Source organism: Pinus tabuliformis, chromosome 2_2, assembly GCF_031772625.1.
Source record: "Pinus tabuliformis cultivar Carrire ecotype Pingquan chromosome 2_2, CPIR1, whole genome shotgun sequence".
NCBI classification, from domain to species: domain Eukaryota; kingdom Viridiplantae; phylum Streptophyta; class Pinopsida; order Pinales; family Pinaceae; genus Pinus; species Pinus tabuliformis.
In genome coordinates this window covers 49,411,568-49,431,444 of record NC_142300.1, presented here as the reverse complement: position 1 = coordinate 49,431,444, position 19,877 = coordinate 49,411,568, and the positions used below count along the sequence as shown (strand labels likewise).

The window sequence follows — 19,877 nt, the reverse complement described above, 5'->3', positions numbered from 1 at the left end:
CAATGCCATTTTATTGTGGTGTGTATGGAACAATATGTTGCATTTGAATTCCTTGTGCAATACCTTTGCAGTTGATGTCCATATTATTTTTTTACAAGGGCCTTGTGGGCCAAGAACAAGTCAAAGGATTCACTTTTGAAAGAAACCCAAGTTCATCCGGAGAAGACATCAATGAAGGTTAAGAAGTACATGAACCCAAAGAAAGAAGGCGAAGAAAGTGGAACACACAAATCACAATAAACAAGTTGTAAAGGGGTTGAGGCATGCCAACTAGGGGCACATTTGTCAAAACTATCTCAATGATGTTTGTTGAAAACACAACCAACACAAATACCATCTCTCTAAGAAATGAGAGGAAGATCAGTCAACATATTTTGATTACATAGTTGTTGTAGTGAGTGATAGTTTGTATGAACAAATTTCTCATGCCAAAGTTTGATCAAGTTATCACTATGAAAAGTAAACACTGAGCAAAGAGGACATGACCCAAAGTTGTTAAACTTGTACAACCATGTAATACCATCAACAATTCCAATAGCAAGGAAATGTTTAGGTTGTTTTAAATACTTAATTACAATTGGTGATGTGAAAACTCTACTACTTTACGTCACCTGAATGAGTGATATGATATACATATAGAAGGTTGTAGGAAAGATTTGGAACGCATAATGTATCATTGAAATCACCATCATATACTTTAACTGTTCCAGACCCTAGAACACTAAGAGAGCTATCATCACCAACAAATATTTGTTTTGTGTTACAATCATTAAGAGCATAAAAATGGAATTATCCTTAGCTAAAAGATAATATTCTCTAGAATCAATAAGCCACCCATTATAAGAAGAAGTAGAAGTTGCATTGAAGGATAAACAAAAAGAAAAAAGTGCACGCCCATGAGAAGAAGTGTTAGAAGAAGAATAAGGATTGATGTTGTGATTATTAATTGTTTCTTCCAAGGCCCCGATATTTTTAAAACATTTAGACTCCACATGTCCATCTTCCCACAATAATCGCAATGTATGTTAGTCTTCTTGCTCTTTGGTTTTGGTCCTTTGTAAATATTATGAGTATAGGCTAGATGAGAGGGTTTGGGACCTCCACCCTAAGAAAATAATTCCTAACCCCCTTGCCCCTTTTGACATGATCAATTAATAATGAATCATGTTGTGTTTGCCTTATCATGAGTCACATAGTAAATGGAAATTCCCTTAAAACTATGATTATGAGGAAGAAGAAGAGCCTAGTGACCCTAAGCATATGAACCTTTTTGAAGATTTGGAGCTTGTATATATTGTACCTTAGAAAACCTATAATATCACTAACTAACAAATGGAGAAAATAAAGCAAGAAAGTTTTGATGCTACTAGGTTGGCTAGATTTTATATTTTGAATCCCATGGATGAAGAGTATAAGAATAATCTCAAGAAAGAAAAGTACCTTCAATACACTAGAAGAAACAAAGTCATTGAGGTTTCATAGCTTGAGCCACCAAGAAATAATTGGACTAGATTTTCTTTTCCTTTGAATATTGATTCAACTCCTCCATCAACATAAAACAAGAATGACGATGTAACTTAAATGTTGATGTCGTGAATATCTTGGCTAAGGTCATGGTCCTTGTCCCTCTCTTTAAGTCAGTCAAGATTCCTTCCCAAAAGGATTGTTGGAAACTTGACTATACTAAGAGGGGGTGGTGAATCAATGTAGTGCATTCATGGACATCAATTTTCTATTTACTTTATTTTCAATATTTCTCTGATCTACTAAATAAGAAACACGACATTATATGAACAAAAATATAATATGTCAACAACATTCAACTTCAGCATAAGAATTAACACACAAAAACAACACATGTGGACACCAGATATAAGTGGAAACCCATAAAAGGAAAAAGCACTAGTTTTTTGTTATTGTGATGCAAAGGCAATCTCCTACTTCCTCTATTAGATTATCTTTTGAAGGCTCTAACCTCTTTTCTATTTGCAAGCTACAACTTGTTGGGAATCTCCTACTCCCTCTTTTACATTGATTTTTTGTAGGCTTCTACCTACAGGAGGCTCCTACCTCAATTTATTTTTACAAGCTTCTAGTTTCTAGGAAGCTCCTACTCCCTCTTCAATAGGCTCCAACCTGCGCTTTTTCAGGTTACTATCTAAAAGGAGACAACAATCCCTTGATACGTAAAATATTCTATGTGCTAGTTTACCTGGTCTTTGACTCTATTCTGAACTATATTTCTCTCCTTTTTACAACTGCTTCTATCTATCTCCTCCTCATTTTTGCATCACATTTTCTCCTCTTCCTCTTTCTCTTTGTACCAGGTAAGTCACGAACTATGTCTCACCATAACTCAATCAACTCTCTAACTTTTTAGTCTTCCAAAAGAACATATTTTATAAACAAAACTTGCTAATTGTTAGTATTCCATGCAAAAATATGAAGTGAAAATCTTTCCTATCGCATTCCATCTATTCGTTTGCAAATTCTTTCAATTTTTGGATATTAAAACAAAATTATCCTCCAAATAATATTGAAAGATTTACATCAACCAAATCTAATGATTGCCTAAACTATGGATAAAGCAATGTCAAGAAAAATGCTAATTAATGTAACTATAATTGGAGAACATCAAAACATATTTATCCACTTGCACCATCTCTGACCTTTGCAACACCTACAACATCACCTTTAACCTCTACAACATCTACAACACACCTCTTCAACATACCTCTGTCAATTGACCTCTACAACATAACCATCTCAACAACATATCCCTTAACATCACAACATCTGACGAGAAACATGTACTCAACAACACCCTTTGCCATCAATAACAATTTTTCCAAGAATCTTCCCCTTTGGTATTGATGGCAACACTATGATCCTCCCCCTTTTTCCTTGAGAAACATTTCTCCTTATTTCTCCTCGAGAATCAATTTTCCTTACCTCTACTTACCTCCCTCTTTGACATCAATGGCAAAGGGGTTCAATTTGTAATGAAAATCAACACGTAGTGGCACCCAAACAGACGTATTTAGAATCTACATCTCTGTCTTTGGACTTCCACATCCTCTAGGTATGATAAGTCCACAACATGACCTTCCTTGAAATCCTGGAAGTTTTAATATGCTCTTTCGGCTCATTCGAATCTGCTTTCCTGTCATGATTTACAACAACAACAACAAGTTTTATGTATTGATTTACCATGATGAAGCTCGAATGAAGGACCATCTATTGAAGCCCAATTCCCTTAGTGCATTATGCATTGCATATAATGTGTAAATTGCCTTACAATCTTCCATTTAGTTATGGACACTATTCACATGTATAAGGTTTCTTTATTTTAAACTTCACAAATTGTTTCACAAATTCAATACTTTCTTCTACGCTCCATTAACTACTCTTAGGTGTAACAAGTTCAAAATTCTGATCCACTATTAAATTGGATTGAAAAAGAAGTTATGTTTGGTTCATGGCACTTACTAATATGTACATTGCCCTTTTGTATTTTTCTCAAGGATGCTACTATTCATTTCCCTAAATAGTTTCTCCTATTCAATAGAATCTAGACGGTACTTCCATGCAAGTGCTTCCATGCTTGTAAAACTTGTGACTCTCCTTTGGGGGAAAAAATTCCAAGAGAAAAGGTGTCGAAGTTCTTCAGTAGAAAACACTGGATTGAACTGCTAGAGGATTGAATGTTGGGTAGGATGAACAACTTCATTCTCTTTCCGTTATATATATATATATTATCAATATCTGGGGTATCTTCTCATGCACATGATTCAAAAGGCGCAGAGAATAGAGTGAACAATGTCAACATTCCAATTTTACAGAGTTTATCTGAGAAGCAAGAGATCAATATCTACTCAGAGGAATCTTGAGTGTGTAATGGCTGCCCTAGTTCATGTCTAGACTGCATAAGAGTCTCGGCTTGTAGTAGGCGACTCAAGTTTTTGTCTTCCATATTTTTATTACACATCCTCTATATGCTTCCAACTCAGACTTGCACCCTTCTTTGTTCCACCGGTTGAAGCAGTCATTGCATGCAACGCCCAAACGAGATCACACCCACAACACTACCAAATGTATTAGTGAGTATTCCAACAATATTCCAAATGTTCAGATATAGCTTCATGTTACTTTGCATGAGTTGTTACGTCCAACATTGAAATGGGAATCCTGTTTTATTGCATTTACAATGGAGTCAGAGTGATTCTAATTAAGGCATTCTAGTCCTTGCTAGTCTACGAATTATAATAAATCTCTCTAGCCTCATTGAGAACCCGTTGTTGCCACTGGCGCTATCATGTTTGTGGCAGGTGTTCTTGCTGCTGTCAACATTAGGGTAGATCCAAGAATTATTGAAATTATGAGGAATGAACAAAGTGGAAAGGAGGTTTGGACTCTCCCTGACTAACCAATTGTAACTCGCTTGCTTCTGAACTCGTCCAAGGTTAACGTTTTCACAGATCATCACTTGATTTGGCATCCAACGCTCCTAACTGGTAATGAATATCACTGATCCACATATTTTTCATGATAGATGGATTCAAATACTTTACACATGCTCCTGATCTCTTGATTCTACTTATACGCACTTGTTTATTCCACTTTTCCCTTTGGATCTCGATTCCTTTTTTTTGTGTCAGTGCTCTACTGCTGTTTGTTTTGATCGCTCTGTCCACCGCTAAACAAGAATCATAGTTGTTATTCAAGAGTTGTATGTGTTACAGGCTAGGCTCCCCCTGTGATCAATGTAGGTGGCTTAGGCCAATTGTTGGTTTTGGTTTCCATTCACATGACATATCATGTTGAATGCACCAAATTAAAATTCTTATGGGCGAACAGGGAACATAAAATCTATGAGGCATTTACAAATCATCAATTTTAACCATCTTGTTTTCTTTTTGTATTCTGTATTTCTTTGAATTCATCCCCTATTTCTATATCGGTATTGGTATACCATATTCACCAATACTTTTTTGGGAAATATGATCCATGACCTAGTTGAATGAGTAGACTGGTGTACCCTTTTCTTGCTAGGGAATCGGGATGCTTTACATTGGATAGTGTCAACTGCCTTGACAAGGGTGTAGAGAAAACACAGTACCAACTGTCACAAACATCATTCTCTCTCTTTCTCTGTATGCATCCATAAGTGCTCTCACTTCATCCAGGAACTAGATCCAACCACATTATTCTGCACTTACAAGGATACATCCACTAACATAAATCACAACTTACATTTAGCCCTGTCACTGGTATCAAAGGGTGCCTTGTGGGGAAAATCTTGGAGGGAAGTCTCATGGAGACGTTCACTCATTTCAAGTCATCTTCAAAGGCCACATGAATCCATACCTTTTTACAAGAATCAATATGGTGTTGAATCCAATGAAAAGGCCATTGATCGATCCTCTTTCGACCTTTCTCGTTCATGTTGTATTGTGCACTTTAGAATCTATAGCACATCCTTCAAGAACTATAATTGCATGCCTATTAATATCATGGAACAAGGCTTCTTGTAATTAGGAAGTGACCACGCCGACATTATCATCATTTCCATGTATAAGAATTCCATGTCCCTGTAAGTGTGTATAGTCATCTGAAAATTTTCTACCATGTCTATAGTAGGATCCACACTCCAAATCTTGTTTTGAACTTCATCTGTAACAATATCATCGTCTTTCAAGAAAATTGCAAGTTGCATGTCTACAGATGCCTCTTCCCTTCAGAGCTATATTTTCCCTACGACGATAGCTCTTTACATTAAAAAAAATTCTTCCAAAATTTTAGTTTCCTTCATCTGAATGGGTACTTTTATAAATAAAAAAAACTCCTGAAGCACAACTCCTTTCTCAATAAAAATATGCTGAATGATCTCTGATTTGATTTGTGCATACTTTGTTTGGAGACCAGACATTAGTTGAATATATGAAATCATGACACTTTTTAATCTAGTTTGTTGGTTTGTAGGTTCATTGGCAACTGTCGGAAGCAATTTCTTCCTTTTGGTCCAATATTCATCTTCTTTAATTATATTACCCATGACAAGTTGTTCGTGAAATCTGAGCTGCTCTTGATTTTGTTGTAATAATGTGAGCTTTCGCTCAATTTCCACCATAGGGATAGTTGTGTCTTGGGGTTCTTTCCTGACATACTTGTTTGTGTAAGCTGGACAACTATCACCATCTACAACATTGTCCAATTCAAAGATGCATTTTCCTTTATTCGTTGAATCATGTACTATTAAGCCCATCATTATTTTTCACGTGCCCTTAACTTTGACACCAGATTGAACTATTATGTTTCCATTATACACATCAATCTTGCGTGTAGAGATAAACCTTGAATCATTTGGAGTAAACATGATTTTTTTGTGTGTCATGGTTATAACATCCTCTGTGTATTCATTTTCCTTCTTGTGTGTATATGTTCCTGTACTAGTACCTGCTCTTCATTTGTTTTTCTAACCAGAGAGTCTCTACTACACCTCATGTGCAACTCAAGTCTCATTAATTTTGTTATTTCTTCCCAGACACTCTTGGGGTTGCTCTCCCTTGAGAGGCTTCATTGACTAGATGTTTGCTTTCATTTCTTTGAGCAGCTCTCCTAGAGGCCATGTTGACTTTAATTTTTCATTGAAGTCACATGTTTCTCTTTCTTCCTTTTCAAAAATTTTGTGGTCTTCCTTCTACTTTGTGCATTTTCTTTTGGTTTATTGTTTGGTCTGCTTTGAGTGACCTCCTTCCTTTGTCTAGATTTCTTTAAGGTACAAGGCAACTTGCAATCTTTAGCCATGTGGCCAAGGTTATCATATATATAGCACCTTATGTGACTTAGAAATGGAGGAAGAGACCTATGTCTTCTTGTATTGTTATCCTCATACAACTTTCCCAATGCACTCATACTCTTCTTTGCACAGTGAGGAAAATTTTAAGGATGAAAGTTTATCTTAAAGTTTAGAAATCCGGTGAATCTTACTAGTCCCTAATATGCAAATTGTAAAACGTTTGGCAATATTTTTGTAAAAATATTTTGATTTATAATGATTTTATATTAGTGTATATAAATTTTTGGCGATTTTAAAAGTAAAATAACTATATACTATAAAATGTGGGCAAATCATTTAAAAAAAATGGAAATTGGTGAATCGTTTTTTGGAAAAAACATGGAAAATTAGCCCATATGTGAATATTAGCCCCTAAAATTTTCCTTGTTGCATAGTGTTTTCAATCAACAACCTTATACCAAAAGAATTGCACAAATAACAATGGCCATAGATTGGGCACTTTCTTTTTAAGGGACCTTTTTCTTTTTCCTCTTCTTCTTCTCCTTTTCTCCACTACCATGCATGACCTGCAGCCTATCACATATATATTTTGTAGGTTTGAGATCTATTATCATCTCTAGATCCAGATTATGAATATTGTTGTAAATTACACATTTAGCCTGAGCATTCCACTGGTGTTTTTTTATTTGAGGGGGAATCTTTATTGTATCCATCACATACTAGCTTGCAGACATCACGTCCATAACCCATCAGTTTATATTTTGCCTTCTCTTTCCATTCCTAAAAGTTTACAGTACTGAGCACATGTAGACTTTGATAACACATGATTCAACTAGGTCTACCTTCGAGATGTTAAACTACTACAAAAGAAACTAACTCTTATACAAATTGTTGGGAACTTGACTATATTGAGAGGGGGTGAATTAATGTAATGCATTCATGGAAATCAATTTTATGTTTACTTTCTTTTCAATATTTATTTGATCTATTAAATAAGCATCATAACATTATATGAACATCATATTTAATATATCGACACCAGATATAAGTGGAAACCCATAAAATCATGAATTAGTTGTTGTTGTGATGCAAAGGCAAGATCCTACTTTCTCTATTACACAACTTTTGGAGGCTCCAACCTCTCTGCTATTTTGCAAGCTACAACTTGTTGGGAAGCTCCTACTCCCTCTTTTACATTAATTTTCTGCAGGCTTCTCCCTATAGGATGCTCCTACTCAATTTATTTCTGAAAGCTATTACTTTCTAGGAAGCTCCTACTCCCTCTTCAAGAGGCTCAACCTTCTCTTTTTCAAGCTACTACCTGAAAGGAAACAACAATCGCCTGATACATAAAAGGTTCTATGTGTTGGTTTACCTAGTCTTTGTCTCTCTTCTAAACTATGCTCTTGTCCTCTTTACAACTACTTATCTCTGGCTCCTTCTCCTTATTTTTGCATCACGTATACTCCTCTTCCTCTTTCTCTTTGTACTAGGTAAGTCACGAACTATGTCTCACCACAACTTAATCAACTCTCTAAATTTTTAGCCTTCCAAAAGTACATATTTTTATAAACACAACTTACTCATTGTTAGTATTCCATGTAGGAATATGAAATGAAAATCTTGCCTTTTTGCATTCCATCTATTCGATTCCAAATTCTTTCATTTTTTAAATATTTAAACAAAATGAACCTCCAAATAATATTCAAATATTTACATCAACCAATTCTAATGATTGCTTAAACCATGGATAAACCATTGTCAAGAAAACTACTAGTTAATGTAACTACATTTGGAGAACACCAAAGAATCTTTATGCACTTGCATCATCTTCGATATCTGCAACATCTGCAACATAATATCTGACCTCTGCAACATTTGCAACATCATCTTTGACCTCTGCAACATTTGCAACATACCTCTCCAACATACCTCTATAAAATGACATTTGTAGCATAATCAGTTCAACAACACAACACTTAACATCACAACGCATAATCAGCTCAACAACATAGCCCTTAACATCACAACATATGAAAGTAGTACATCACAACATCTAACAAAGAACACATACTCAACAACACCCTTTGCAACCAATGACAATTTTTCCTACAAGGATAAAGTGTACAAGTTCCTAAATGTTGAAGAAGACCCCCCCTATAATGTTGCAAACCATGAATTATGATAGAAATATGGAGGTCATGCACCTTGCTTCATCATCTTCGTAGTGAATAAACTTCTTCTTCATAATTATATGTTAGATTCTAGGGCTTCCACCAATGTGATGCCTTTAAATATCATGGACAAATTATGCTTGAAAACCATAAGATATTATAGGAATGTTTGTGGAATTAATTCAATATCGATCAAGGTATGATGTATCATTAGTCTAGCTATTTGTGAAGGATCCTTTGTCACTATTTATAGGTAACAAGTTATGATATACCGAGCAGAAGATATCGAAGACCCTATGAATATATTGATGTGTGTTGATGAAGAATTTGGAAACTTGCGTTCTTTTCGAATTCAATAGTGCCAATAAAGGAAAAGGGTCATGGTGGCATTTGGTCTATGTATTTTGATGGTGCTCATTCTAAGATAGGAGCTAGAGTGGGGATTGTTTTCACCTTTCCTAGAGGTATTGTCAAGCTTTTCTCATATAGAATCAAGTTGGATCATTAATAATATTGTTGAATATGAAGCCTTGAATATATGATTGTATTTAGCCCCAGACATGAAGATGAAATGTTTGAAAGTAATTTGGGATTACGATCTCATTGTTCATAAGTAAAAAAGGCATTTTTTGCAAACAATGAGTGATTGAAAAGATATGCAAATATAATATTAGACACCATTGAACTCTTTGATGGTTTTGAATTGAAGTAGTTCTAAGAGAGAGAAATGTTGTTGTTGATGCATTGGTAGTAGCAACTATTGGAAATACTGAGAAGGGGGGTGAATTAATATTTCTTTCAATTTTTATATTATGCCAATCAAGATTTTATCACAAGCCACACCATAACATAAGAAGTAGAATAAGAAAATAATTTTATTAATAACAATTCAGGGTCAAACCTGTACAACAAAATTTCTAACTTCTTCAAGGATCCAAACTTGAATAAGGACTCCAATCATAAAATATAAATCCAGGCTCTAACCTAGTCTCTCACAAGGCTCCAACATTAAATGAGGACTCCAATCCTCTATTCAAAAACCAGGCTCCAACTTGTTCAATGCTTCAGCAAGACTCCAACCTTTAACTTCTTCAAAGACTTCTTCAATGATGGCTCAAGGTCATCTTCAAATCTGCTTCAAATACACTTTATAGATTGCTCCAAAATCTCTAAAAAACTACTCCAAAAGTCTCCTCTATTAAGGCTTAAAAAATGCTCCAAAAGTTTCTTCATAAATATCTTCAAGAAGGTTTAAAAAACTATCCAAGTTTGTTCCAAAAGGCTTCCATAATAGGTTGCTTTAAACAAGCTCCAAAATCTGCTCTTAAGAATACTTCGTAGTCTAGGCCTACTCAAAAGCTTCAATATTTTTCCAAGAAAACTCTTCAAGACACTAATCCCACGCCTACTCCAAAAAGGTCACCTAAAAAGACTCGCCAAGGTCACACTTTAAGTATAAATATTAACCTCAAAAATATCTTTAATGTAGGGAAAAAAAAGCTAATATAAGTCCAAGATATTCTCCTAAATCAAGGCCGAGTTTGCTTCTTGTCACAAATTAAAAATCTGTTACAGGGGAACAAGTTATACACTTGTCCTTGGTTCATTTTTCCTTAGATCCAAGTCTCTTGCAACGGTCTAAGCTCTATGTTTCCTTAGTGACGCAGGGTTACCCCCGCTTTACCCACAGTATGCATAAACCTATGCAATAAACCATTTTCCCCAGGAATTTATATGACCTTCCGGTCAAAGGTTCATTATAAATGAACAACATCTTATGGCCCCTTTAATTAGAATTCATGCGGCATCAATTCATTACAATATCCCAGTCTTTATTACACCCATATTTTCTACTAGAATTCATCCTCCTTTATAGACCTTCGTTAACCTTATTATCGGGACTCATTCACCCTTATAAACCTTTATTTCCCTTAGCCACATATATAACTCTTCCCACTCTTTAACATTGGTTATATATGATTAACTCATAAAGCCTTCTTATCGTGCCTTATTTCTATTATAATGCTTTATAATAGAAATACACTAATAAACATATGTAACATACCTTTTCCGCACTTTTCAAAGCCTCTGCACAGTTCTCGAGATCACCTCTATCGCTATCGCAATATCGGGTTCTCCGCGGGCACACTACATACTCTACCTTCCGCCTTCGATATGTGATCATATTTCGGATTTCAAACACTATATAACTACACCTATACCCTTATCAGTTCCGCCTTCATCGCATGTCGCATTCATTCTCCGATCCAACTCCATATAACATTTGCGATGCGAACTAATCTCTGCCATTGATCTTTCGCCATCAAATCAATGGCTAATGTCTTCTCCGAACAAACACAACTTGCTCGATAGTCCGCCACCGTTGATCTACAATTAGTGGATCCGACGGTCCACGATGATTTCGGGTGGACAAGTAGCATGGGAATTACCCGCCCGAAAAGCAGTTTCCCTCTCTCCTCGGCTACTACGTGTCGAACGGTTAGTGGAATCGGGTGCCCAATACCACTTACCACTTCTGTCTCGCCTGAAATACCACTTCCTATTGCGAAACCACTTCTTTGTGAATTAACTTCCACACTCTTCCACCATGCGATTTAATCTTGGACGTTGATCTATAAGATCTAACGATTGTTGTGCATTAACACTTTACTCCTCCGTTATTCTGTTTTCTTATGATTTTACGCTATTTCTTCAGCGTTTCTATGGTTCCGGGTTTCTTCAAGGTTCTGATCCCTTGGCTGTTTCACTTCGTAATTCCTCCTGAGATTTGGCTTTGATCTTTCTAATGGATTCAACGATCCATTATGAGCCTCCTCTTCATGTATTTCTCTATGTAATAACCGAACTTCACCTACAACTCTCTGTTACACAGAATATGCTAATTCATTCATTCATCATTCAATATTCGATAACACACTTATATAAATTGGAATTTGAATCTCTATGCATATATATATATCAACAAACAATTACATAATGAGACTCTCTGTCTCTCCTTGGCCTGATCTTCTAATTAATGGCCTCTGTTACATCATCTGCCCATAGGCTTACAAACACCTCTATCTATCTAATTATTTAACTCTCTCTCTCTCTCTCTCTCTCTCTCTCTCTCTCTCTCTACCCCCTGTCTATGCCTTTTACGCTTACATTTATACAAAAAGGAATTCTAAAACCAATTTCTGGTTTAGATCCATAAACTCCTCAACAAAATTCCTAAATCTCTTCTTCATTCCTAAGGATTCTCTTTAATCCACAAAATCATGAACTAACTCCTAATCTGTATTTCACAATCAATTCTCAAATCCCTCAATTCTCTCAACTATCCTAAGTCTCTCATATTCTCCTACATTCGAGAATATTTACAATTATGCCTCACCATATTCAATAAATCCTATTCTAGCTTCTCTCATTAAAATCACTCAAAACTCCTAATAATTACATTAATTCAATACTTAGGAAACCAACTTCCTTGAAACACAAGACTCCCTATGTCTACTAAAATACAATGATTTTTTCCTTGAGCTGAATGCTTCTGCATCAAACTCCCCAAGTAAGAAAATTTATGACCTCCTGGTCATAAGTCTGGATAATTGATTCCTCCTGGATCCCAGACTTTATTTTGTAATCTGTCTTTGCTTTTCCATTGTTTTATTATTGGTGTTGCTTGTTGTTGTTCCCCAGGTCTCCATACCTTATGCTGCAATGCTCCACTTGCACTGCTTTCATAGTTTGCTGTTGTCTTCCTCTTGTTGTTACTCCTCTCTTTCCTCGCTGTTGTCTTCTTCTGAGACACTTTCATCATTAACCTTATTATCAATTCAATTTCTCTGTCCAGTATATCCTCAATTTGCTGACTGTTTTCATCTCTTGATTGATGAACTCTCCTTTTTTCTTGTTCTTCACTTATCCTGATCGCTTCCTTTTCATCCTTACCCTCTTTTTTATTGTTATTTTTCACCTTTTCTGCTGCTGCTATATTGTCTTTCAGAACAATTTCCAGCTTCTGTTTTCTTCACCTGTCAACTTCTTCTTGATTATTATTTATGACAACTTCTTTGTCATCCTTCTTCAACAATTTATCCTGAACATTTATCCTCTGCTCTTCTAAATTTCTCTTTTGAAAGTCTAACTCTCTATATAACACAATGATTTTTCTAGGAGTAAACTTTGGAAATTTTACACAATCTCCCATTTCTTCATTTGTTATTGATCCATCATCACATGGTCCTTCTTTCTTTGCTAAATCTTTCTTAACATCCTTTAGTAGATGTCCTTCCTCTTCTTCTTTCATTTGGTTGTCCACATGTGCCAAATATGTTCCAGTTTTTGCAACAACATCTTCAATTATAAGAAAATCATCATAATAAAAAATATAAGGCTTCTGTAGCTCTTCTTCCTTTGGCAACACTGCAGTATGCTGCTCGGATCTCTCTTCTTCTGTCAGCATATTAGTGTGCTGATTCAAACTCAAAGAAATCTTGAGACTGTCAGCATATCAGTATGCTGATTCAAACTCAAAGAACTCTTGAGACTGTCAGCGAGTCCCTCCTTCTCATCATCTATTTCAATGATGTCTTTCAACACTTGCTGTAGCGAACTGATTCTTTTCTAGTCTCCTTGTCATATTCTGCTTCAAAACTTTCATCTTTTGGAAGGTATTCCTTCATGTTTTTGACAGCTTTAAAAGATTGACTATCTTCTTCCAAACCTGTAATCATACATAAATCATTAATTTTAAAAATACAAGACCTTTCGGTCTCATTTGATGCTCCAGTCATCAAGTCTTCTGGCTACTTTGAATCATTCATATGATTCAACTCCTTTGTCTCTTAATCACTTTCAAAAATTAATGGTCCACATTTTGGTTCACATATCGAAACTTTAACATCTTCTTCAGCATCTCCCTTTTATTGTAGCTCAACTCTTTCGAACTTCTCTATCTCCAATTTGACATCTAAAATCTATTCAAGTTCCCTCAGCTCCTTTATTAACTGCATATTCACCTATTGATTCCTCTTCTCTTGTAGCCTCTGCCACTTCACTTTCTTTCTCATGACATAACCATATTTCTGGTCCATCTCATTTCTCTGCAACATTTCCATTAATACTTCAAGCTGAACTGCTATCTCAGCCTTCTCCCTCTCATATTCTTCTTTACTTAACTGTCTTTGTATGCCATTTGCCTTGGCATCTCCTTTCTTCTGTCCTTGGTTGTGGTTTCTTTCAGAACCTCTGTTATGACTGTCACTAGTCATCATCCTCTCCATCTCTATGAGTTCCTCACTCACTCACTATGAGTTGCACTAAAGCCTCTACAATAGCAAGTCTGCCTTGCTGCCACCTACCTCACCAAGCTCTCCTTTGTACTTGGTCTTTTGGAAAGCAATTGGTTCTCTATCTCTGGAACCTCCTTTGAGAAATTCTCTTTGCTCCTTCTAGGCTTCAACTCATCTGTACTTTCCAAAAACACAACTGTCCTCTTTATCCAATCTCTGTTGTAATTCCTCAAGGTTCTGTCACATTTCTACTTTCACTTAGAAATTCTTACCAGCTTCTTTTATCTCTTAGCAATTCTACCCACATCCTTTATGGAATTGCCTTTGGGAGTTGCAACAATACTTTTGCATCAATGCAAAGATTACAACTTTCCAATCTTCAAATCCAATTAAAATAAAACCATATCATCTTATCTTCAAGATCTTTGTTTGATATTGTCCTCCCATTCACCTACACTTTTGAATGGACTGTCCTTTCCACTAGCCTTTAGCTGTATCTTCAAACTCTGTTACTTCAAGAACTTACAAAGTACCTCTTACAGTTTAACTACTATAATCCTGCTCTAAAATTTCATTCATTCAATATCTGCTAATCATTAGACAAATTTACATACCTTCACCTACCTTCAAGATCTCACCACTCCTGCAAATCGGTTTCAACAGATCGTCATGCTTCCACTGCACAAATTTTCAACATTCATCTATTGTCAATCAGATTTAGGATTTGATTCTTTCTTCCAATCTTCCAGCTTTATCTTGGCAAAGATTAACTATCAGCAACAATTTATCCTTTACTGAGTTTTCTTCCACTCATAAATCCTTACTAGTTTCTTCCATTACTTCTTCTTAAGACTTGACCTTCTTTTGCTGAGATACTTCATTAGCTGCAACTATCAATCTTCAATCTATTTCTTTATCCAACAAAACCCAAATCAGAGTTAAATAAAACAATACCTGTATGATTTCACAAGTAGTCTCCACTCACTCTTCACATTTGAGTGAATCTCCATTCTTCAAAACATCGTTGTGGATTTTTTTATGTTCCTGCCATCTCTCCTTAATTGTTACTCACCTACCTCTAAGAACTTAACTATTCTTCTCCAATTTCAATTTCAAGCATTTCACAATTCCAATTATACAAATTCATTGGCCATAAATCATTTGATCTACTTTTCTCAAAATCTGAACATTCTATCAAAATGCAGAAATATCAAGATTAGTATTCCTCTTACCAATCTCCCAGCTTTACTCTGGTTGCATAACTGTCAAATTAGAATCTGATCTCTCTTGCCTGCATACACATCTTTCCACATGTCTTTGTTCTAAATTCTTTCAAATAAACTTTCACACATATTTTCTTTGTTCTACTCTGATACCAAATGATGCAGGGTTACCCCTGCTTTACCCACAGTATGCATAAACCTATGCAATAAACCATTTTCCCCGAGAATTTATATGACCTTCCAGTCAAATGTTCATTATAAATGAACAATGTCTTATGGCCCCTTTAATTAGAATTCATGCGGCATCAATTCATTACAATAGCCCAGCCTTTATTACACCCATCTTTTCTACCGGAATTCATCCTCCTTTATAAACCTTCGTTAACCTTATTATTGGGACTCATTCACCCTTCTAAACCTTCATTTCTCTTAGCCACATATATAACTCTTCCCACTCTTTAACATTGGTTATATATGATTAACTCATAAAACCTTCTTATCACGCCTTATTTCTATTATAATGATTTATAATAGAAATACATTAATAAACATACGTAACATACCTTTTTCCGCACTTTTCAAAGCCTCTGCATAGTTCTCAAGATTACCTCTATCGCTATCACAATGTCGGGTTCTTTGTGGTCACACTACATACTCTACCTTCTGCCTCCGATATGTGATCATATTCCGGATTTTAAACACTATATAACTGTGCCTATACCCTTATCAGTTCTGCCTTCATCGCATGTTGCATTCATTCTCCGATCCAACTCCATATAACATTTGCAATGCGAACTAATCTCTGCCATTAGATCAATGACTGATGTCTTCTCCGAACAAACACAGCTTGCTCAATAGTCCTCTGCCGTTGATCTACAATTAGTGGATCCGACGGTCCACGATGATTTCAAGTGGACAAGTAGCACGGGAATTACCTTCTTGAAAAGCGGTTTCCCTCTCTCCTCAGCTGCTACGTGTTGAACGGTTAGTGGAATCGGGTGCCCAACCCAAATTACCACTTACCACTTCTGCCTCACCTGGCCCGAAATACCACTTCCTATTGCGAAACCACTTCTTCGCGAATTAACTTACGCGCTCTTCCACCATGCGATTTAATCCTGGACGTTGATCTATGAGATCTAACGGTTGCTGTGCATTGACACTTTACTCCTCCGCTATTTTGTTTGCTTATGATTTTACGCTATTTCTTCAGTGTTTCTATGGTTCTGGGTTTCTTCAAGGTTCTGATCCCTTGGTTGTTTCACTGCGTAATTCCTCCCGAGCTTTGGCATTGATCTTTCTAATGGATTCAATGATCCATTATGATCCTCCTCTTCATGTATTTCTCTGTGTAATATCCAAACTTCGCCTGCAACTCTCTGTTACACAAAATATGCTAATTCATTCACTCATCATTCAATATTCGATAACACACTTATATAAATTGGAATTTGGATCTCTGTGCATATATATATCAACAAACAATTACATAATGAGACTCTTTGTCTCTCCTTGGCATGATCTTCTAATTAATGGCTTTTGTTACATCATCTACCCGTAGGCTTATAAACACCTCTATATATCTAACTATTTAACTCTCTCTCTCTCTCTGTCTCTACCCACTGTCTATGCCTTTTAGGCTTACATTTATACAAAAATGGATTCTAAAACCAATTCCTGGTTTAGATCCATAAACTCCTCAACAAAATTCCTAAATCTCTTCCTCATTCCTAAGGATTCTCTTTAATCCAAAAAATCATGAACTAACTCCTAATTTGGATTTTACAATCAATTCTCAAATCCCTCAGTTCTCTCAACTATCCTAAGTCTCTCATATTCTCATACATTCGAGAATATTTACAATTATGCCTCACCATATTCAATTAAATCCTATTCTAGCTTCTCTCATTAAAATCACTCAAAACTCCTAATAATTACATTAATTCAATACTTAGGAAACCAACTTCTTTGAAACACAAGACTCCCTATGTCTACTAAAATACAATGATTTTTTCCTTGAGATGAATGCTCCTACATCACTTAGGTTCGAGCTATGTGTTGTCTTAGGTCTGAATATAGAGAGCCAAGACTGTTCAGGGTCGAGGTCTATTCCTTGAAACCCAAGGTCTATTTATTGAAGGTTGGGGTATGTTCCTTGAAGACCGAGGTCTGTTCCTTGAAGGACAAAATATGCTTCAATGAATTCCCAATTTTTGTTCCAAACCCTAATAAAAAAACAAAACTCCAATTACCTTTAACCAAAAAATAAATGATACTCAAGAATTTCTCCTTTAAATATCTCTTAGGTTCATCAGATATGAACCTCTTCACTTATCCTTTACGTATGAGTACTTCTTGTCTTCTTCTTGGACAAGTTGATGGCCAAAATGGAGGAGAAAAGACTGTTATTTATGCTAGTCCAATCACCCGTGAAATGACATGTTTGTTTGGGAGGGGGGAAACTTGTTCTTAAGTAGGATGACTTGACAAAGGTAAAAAATATAGTTTATCCACTTGAAAAAATTGTTTCTCATCAATGGAGAGGATTTAAGAGGCGTGTAAATACTCATTGGAAATGGCTTAAATTCCTCTTTAAGCCTATGTAATTTTCTTCCTCAGTTGTCATCCATTTGAGATAAATAACAGTTAATTTCTCCAATAATCTCCCCCTTTGTTATTGATGGAAACATTCCTCATCCTGTTACTCCCCTTGTAATTGTACTACTCCCCCTATCATTGTGCTACTCCCCCTATCTTCTTGTTCTCCCCCTTTGACATCAATAGCAAAGGGATTCTCTGCTAGGATGTAAGAGATATGACCCCCATATTTTGACGAAAGTATTCAAATGATTCTTGAGGTAGGGGTTTTGTGAATATATATGTAATTTGTTCCTTAGTGTTGACATACTCCATCTTGATGTTCTATTTTGCAACCCGTTCTTGGAGAAAGTGGTACTTGATTGGAATATGTTTTGTTTTTGAATGCATGACTATATTTTTTTAGAGACCGATTGCACTAGTGTTGTCATAGTAGATGGTGATATATTGATTTGTTTCTATTTTGACATCCTTTAATGCTTCCTTCATCCATTGGATTCTATTGCTGCTATATACTTGACTTCAGTTGTGGAGAGAGATATGGATGATTATTTTTTGATTAACCAAGATATAAGACATTCTCCTAGGAAGAATTCATTTCCATTTGTGCTCTTCATGACATCAATGCTTCTTGTCCAATCTGCATTGGTATATGATGTCACGGTATGGTTTTTTCTCTCAGTGTGCCATAGTCCAAAATCAGGAGTCCCCTCTAGATATTTGAAGATTCTTTTCATTGCTTGCATGTGTGGTTCTTTAGGGGCTGAATATAATCTTTCCGCCATTCCTACTAACTTGATGATGTTTGTTCATGAAGTTGTCATATATATAATCCCTCCAATCATTGATCTATAGAGAGTTGCATAAACTGTAGGGGATTCATCGCTTTTACTTAGCTTGCAACTTGTAATCATAGGTGTGCTTACAACAATAGATTCTTCCATCCCACACCACTTAAGAATCTCCTTGAGGTAATTTTTTGTGTTATGAACATTCCAAGATCGGTTTGAGATACTTGAAGTCCAAGAAATAAAGACAACTCTCTAGTCATTGACATTTCAAATTCCTCTGACATTTCTTGGGCAAATTTTGATGCATCTCATCGTTGTTGCTGCCAAAAATCAATGCATCCATGTATCTAGTATGATTAGTAGATTGTCTTTTTCCATGTTCATGTAAAGTTTTCTTCCTGCAACTCCTCTCTTGAATCCCTGTTGTTTAAGATATTGATCAAGTCTAGCATACCAAGCTCTTGGAGCTTGTTTTAATCCATACAATGCCTTCTTCAATTCTCAAATAAAGTCTTTATTTTATGACAAATCAAACCCTTATGGTTGTTCCATGTATACATCTTCTTTCAGATCTCCATTTAGGAAAGATGATTTCACATCCATTTGATATAATTTTAAACCTTTTGAACAAGAAAATGCTAACAAATCCTTATAGGTTCTTGTCTGACAATTGGAGTGAAAGTTTATTCAAATTCAATTCCTTCAATTTGAGTATATCCCTTACAACCGATCTTGCCTTGTTTCTGATGATTTTCCCTTATTCATTTATTTTTTTATTAAACACCCACTTGTTTCCTATTACATTCTTATCCTTTGGACAAGGTACTAGTTCCCATGTTCCATTCTTTTCAATTTGGTTCATCTCTCCTTCCATTGCTTTTATCTAGTGAGGATCCTTGCTTCAGTGGAATTCTCTAGTCTTATTGTGAATAACAAGGCAATATCATTTCTTTTGGGTGTGCTTGTCATATTTCTTTGAGTTTGTATTACCCCAT

At 35.7% G+C, this 19,877-nt stretch overlaps 1 pseudogene; it reads right to left on the bottom strand.

The window, feature by feature from the left end:
* Nucleotides 1-5,534: 5,534 nt before the first annotated feature.
* On the bottom strand, nucleotides 5,535-6,265 carry LOC149191424 (general transcription and DNA repair factor IIH subunit TFB1-3-like; annotated as a pseudogene).
* Between the last annotated feature and the right edge of the window lie 13,612 nt (nucleotides 6,266-19,877).